This window comes from Diprion similis, chromosome 4 (assembly GCF_021155765.1).
Source record: "Diprion similis isolate iyDipSimi1 chromosome 4, iyDipSimi1.1, whole genome shotgun sequence".
In the NCBI taxonomy this organism is placed as follows: Eukaryota; Metazoa; Arthropoda; class Insecta; order Hymenoptera; family Diprionidae; genus Diprion; species Diprion similis.
Window position 1 is genome coordinate 24,480,013 of NC_060108.1, and position 6,003 is coordinate 24,486,015.

The following is a 6,003-nucleotide window of genomic DNA, read 5'->3' on the forward strand; positions in this document are numbered from 1 at the left end:
CAAATGAGATCCAGTCGTTGGATGTATTCCACCGAATCGTTGACGTAGAAGCGTCTGAGCGAGTTTAGGAAACGTCGAGGACCTTTCGAGTAGGTGTTTACGTAGGTGGGAATCTCCCTTTGTTGGCTCGATGTCAGATCCTTGAGGGGAGAACTTCGTCATCCCAGCAACCCCGAGCACTCGACTCGTCGGACACTTAACTCTCGCTCTCGTTTGACTATTTCCGTTTTTGACGCGGCGGTTGTCCGTCACCGACGTCGCGACGCCCTGACGACAACAATAGGCGTTGCCACTTTGCCGCGACAATGCTGCCCACTTATAGGCACGTCCGCCGGAAGTCCAGCCTAATGTGTTTGATCAGGAGCCGAGGAGCTTCCGGGATCACGATATTGAACTTTTATTACCGATAACTTGTACGCCCATCGATTTATTCATGCTGCTGTATAATCGACAGCAACGAATCGTCGAAAGATGATTAAGGATTTAAAACTTTCAAAGCTGACATTCAGGGACATCTGTGTTGATGTATTAGTGAAAAATTTTATTCCGAGGTAATGCAAAAATTTCTGTAACTTCAAGTATATTATGTGCCGAGAGAATATAATAGATTTTCACGCTTTTCATTTACTGATGGCAGACTAACTGTTGCACACTCACTTTTTGTCTTACCATTAGTTTGAATCTCGTCAAAATATGAATACATTTATTTTTCAAGCCATAAAAATTAGTAAATGTAAAGTTGGTTATTGATCAAATTCAGGTGAATTAAAATAACGAAAATGAAATAAAATTATTCGACGTTTTACGATGTTTTCAAAAACTGTAGTAAGAAAAACTGGCAGATTTCATTGTTTCTTCCGATTGCAGAACTATGCAAATTCCGGAATAATTCGCCGATTCATTTTGTCAATATATTTTCATTTTCATGCACGTATGAAAAATGCGGTAGTAACATATACATAAGACGATCCATGGCACAGAGTTTTCGAAGTGCAGGAAAAAGGATTCGCATAAAATTGGGTTCATTCCTCTTGGCAGTGGGCAATCTCACGGGCTCTCATCTTTATCGTACACGCGGGAAAAGTTCGGGCCGTATATCAGCCCGCAATATTGTAGAAAATGTCGAGCCTCGCGGCATTTGGCCAAGCATCGAGTATCACCGAGCGACCCTGCGTGTCTGTCTCCCTTCCGCGCTCCCGGGAGCTGCTACATTCAATGTCCCGGCCATATATCTCGAAACGGAAGACACTTTAATGAAAAATCATACGGCGAATACGGGCGTATCTCGAATCCCATCCACTTTGGGCTTGATATTTTCCCGAGATGAGTTTTTGGACGGCGAGAGCAAAAAACACTCAAAACACCGGGCTGCGAGAGAAAAGAGAAGAGAAACAGCTCCGGAGGAACTTTGAACCCCGCAAGATTATTAAAAGCTCCGTAGTATCCCGTTTTTGGACTCCCTGGGGAGGATCGTCGCCTCTTCAGCGGCACATCGAGGAGCGATTAGCTTGTTTATTGGTGGACGGTGGATAGTCGGACTGAGACTGCAGCGTAAGCGATAGTGCGGGAAGCCAATTATAAATTAACCGTCCGTCGCTGCTGTGCCGCAGGTCGCTTATCGCCTACCGGGTGAGACAAAAACTCTCGTCCTAACGAGAACAATAATTCAAACCAATTAGCTCGGACATGCCTCTTGTTGTTATACAGTAATTAGCTGCGGAATTAATTACTTCATTATCTCCCTTATGCTCTCGAGATATTGTACAGCCTGACTTAACACTCCGGACTGACGCAGCCACCGCGTTACGCATTCCGGACTACCGACAATCACAGCCGTTGGCTTAGCGATTATTACGTTACAATTACGCTGTTGCGACGAGAGCTTTTCAATTGGTATTAAATTCAAAGCAGTTAATAATTCCGTAACCTTCTGTCCAGTTTCACGCCTTAAAGGTTGAAAAAAAGTCGATAAGTCTCGGTGATTCATTAGAGCAGTCGATTCTATCAAAACTGATTACGTAAAGAGTGAAGATCGAATTTTATTCAACCAACAAAAAACAACTGACGTAAAATCTTTTTCTTGATGGATAAGATTCACGCTTACAGTGCGGGATCAAGATTTAAAATTTTAGAAAAACCAATTTACAGAGGGTTGAAAATTAAAATCCTGCTTTACGTTCATTTCTACGAAATTTACAATTTCATGCCGATAATATACGTACAATTTTCAGTTAGAATTCGCGTCTTCCATCCAGATTCGAATTAAAAAGTTATCCACGAGTAGTGAAATGGTCGACAAAAGCGAAGCGCCTGCGTGTGTAAAATAATTTCCTTCAGAGGATTTCCTTTTCGGTTCATTTTCACGAATCAAAATACACGACGGGGTGGAAAGGGGAGCGGCGAGCAGTGTTTCACTTTTATTACGCGGAAAATATAATTCAAATAAAACTAAGTTCGTCCCCAGCGCCGGGGAACAAATTCAACTTGTAGAAATCCCAGCAGATTGCCTGAAGGGGCGTGAGCCAACGGATGATCCGGGGCCGGGGTTCGGCGTCGCCTGCAGGGGTGACTTTCCGGGTCTCTCTTTTTCACGGCGGTTTCCTCATAAATAAAAATAACCACAGTCGCCCCACGAGATCCATACCTAATATCGTCCGACGCCTGGTTTCATTCCTCTATCCCACAACCTTCGACCCCCGATTCGCGGACCCAGCAACACCAACCCTCAATTCGGCCCGGATTCGGGACAAACTGATCGTTCTGAATCAGAACAGGAATTAGCCACCAGATGTTACGGGCATCCCATTGTGCTCATAATAGTACGTGACACGGTATTAGCTAGTGTTCCGGCTGCATTTGCATCCAATTTCAAACTCTATCGCTCAATTATATACCGATGATACGGTAATTGCCGAAGAGACGTCGTGGCGTCGTTATTAATAACTTCTAATCGTCAAACCACATCATTTCTCACAGGTTCACAACTCACGTCGCGTGAAATAAAAACGCTATCTCGTAGTGAGGATAAAAATATAGTTGATTATTTATTTGAATCTAATGAAACTGTATTAACAATAAAATTTACTGGTCCAGGGGATTATTTTTTCTTTTTACTATGGGAGATAGAATTTTATTTCACCTCGGGTTACTTTAATTCTTTTTTCTTTCTTCTGCAAAAAAATTGCGTGCTAACAATAAGTAGATACTAATGATTTAACCTGTTAATCAATCGCTGAGTAAGTTACTGTCGAAAATACATATCATTCGTTCGTTTCTTACGAGCCGAAGTGATACCTACGACGAACACAAGTAAGAGGGTAAAAAAAAAAGAGGGCAAAGAACCAAGAGTGCCGAGGGCGAGGAAAAGTAATGGGAATTTTCCCAACAAGTAAATCCGAAACAGATTCTCGCCAGCTTAGCAAATTCGTGGCTTTACGGGAGTCTGACCGTGCGGCACATCGGTATCAGGGTGCAGATCCACCCTCGCTCCCGAAGGACTATTGCCCCTTGGTCTTCGTTCGCCGCGCGAAGTCTATTTTGTCCCCGATGTGTAACGCGCGCGGGAGTAAAACAGCCAATGCGGAATGACCGCCTGCATGCCTGCGGCCTCAAATCCCTGGTGGCCCATAAAGGGCAGCCATACCCAAGTTGCGTTATCAGCTGCATACGCGCGCAGCATATGCACCACCCTTATACTGCTGACTGCAGTCCCTGTAGAATCTGATTCGGTTTGAGACTGAAATTTTTTTCACCGCGAGACGCTTCAACGGATTTCGTGTAATAGAGCGAATCGAAAGTTACAACACAAAAGTGGACAGGAATTCACAGAACTTCTGATTATTGTAGTGAAATTAATTATCTACCAATCTTAGATATATCTGCATCAGATTCGTCGATCGATGATTACATTTTTGCTTTGATCGGATCAGTAGTCACATTTTCAAATATTCAAATAACAAAATCCAATGAAAATGATATCTTTAGAATGGATCAATCGAGTAGAATAGAAATTGGTAGCGTGAAGTTTTTTGGGTCGCTCATCACGAATCTGAGGTCGGATTTGCAAAATTTAGATTTAGCGTATTCGACAACGTGAAACAAAAAAACTATAAGCATTAGGATTTTGTTGAAAATTCGTACTCATTGGTTTGTCGGGTCGCTGATGACGAATCTAAAATCAGATGGCGAAGTCCAAAATGGCGATTCAAAAAATTTGGGGGCAAAGTGTTGAAATTCGTCAAATAACAAGGGATAAAATTAATCACCTCAACTTTGTACTAAATATGAATTATTCGGAAACCATAATTACTCGAAACATTTTATTCGGATTTTAGGCATTATTTTCTTAAGGGGCCCACTTTGCACCACCCCAACCTAATTACTCACCACATTCTTTGCAGTTCGACGTATTCATCCCTTAAAATTCTAAAAACAATATCTCGCAGAGTCTGAGTTCGTGTCGAAGGGTCCAGATCAAGCGACTCGGTTCGGTTTGACCGCATCGGTTTTGCGGTACCCGGTCAAATCGTGGGCGATGTATCTTTGGCCAGGAGGCTTAACACCCCTCGAGGGTCCCCGAATCTAGTTTGAGGGCGACCCGCTAAGCTCGCTAACGAATTGAGCGATAGATGAGGCTGTTGTCTAGAAGCGCCACGTCGCCACCCTCCGATTTCCCCACGTCACTGACGTCACTAAGACCCGCACCTTCAACGTACCAGAGGCATGTACAATCCCGCATTAGAAACGGATCAACAAGCCACCCTTCCGCGATCAACGCGTCACTCCGAACGATTATCATATATATTATGTCAGCAACTGCGGAGGTCATCTCACAAAAGGCTCGAGACTCGGCGTCATCTGTGGTGGAGAAAAAAATTTCAACAAGATACAAAAGGGGGCGAACAACTTGACGGATAAATAACTATTAATTAGTCAAATTTCTTATTGCGCATTTTTCTTTCTTGAATTTTATTCAAGAACAAAAAAAAAAAAAAATAGACCACCTGTCGAATCTTGGACTAAAATCAATTCCGAATATAAAAGAAATGATTTGAAACGGTATAAAAATTTTTACCAAGTTTTGGGAGTTTTGAAAAGTTTTTTCATTGGGGTAAGAAACTTTTTCCAGCCTAACAAGTTGGAAAGAAAAAATAAATGAACTGTTCGACGGAAAGAAGTCGTGGTAAAAAAGTCTATCCATTGCAGCTTGGCTTGATTCGATAATTATTATTTCATAGGAATTTCGGTGTCGTTATAATAATACGCCCGGGGGTGACATGTGGCTTATTTGTCGTTCCTGCACCGTTCCAGGCAGGCAGAAAGGCCCATGTGTCGCACCCTCGCCTCGCCTAGACTGCCGGTCGGATCGGAAGAGGGAATGAATCAGTACCCAAGGTGATCGTAAATTTCACCCCGTGAAACTCTGGGCAGAAACAGGACGGGGAGAGGGTTGCAGTGATGTCATAACGCGGGCAGACAAGTGGCGCTATGGCGTTCGGCCCGACGCGTAAGTGAATGCTGTGTCTTTAATCGGAAAATACGAGCTCAAATGGCGGCCGCCACCCGAGCTTCGGGCGGTATTTTTAAGCCGAGGATAGGGACTCCGCGCTCCCTTTTATGACCGAATTTGTAACTTTAAATTGGCGAGCGCAGCCCCCGATCCCGCAAAACAGGGCGCGCCGCTCTCACTCTCTTCCTCTCTCTCATTTTTTCTCCTCTCCTCCCATCTACACACAGTGAAATTTTCCACACGATTTTTATTTCGTTTTTATCGCCAATGGGGTTGTTTCTCCTCTCCACTCGACGCTCGACTTTATGAATTACGCAATTCAGGATTAATCCTGGCAATCCTGAACAACAAAGCGTCTCTTGCTTTGTCCTGTTACTCTGATATTAGCGAATATATATATAGGCGTCATGTTAAATACAGATTATTTTTTTTCTCTCGTTTCTCAAATTACTGCTGGAGACACCGAAAGTGATTTACGAAAAATAATCGAATCT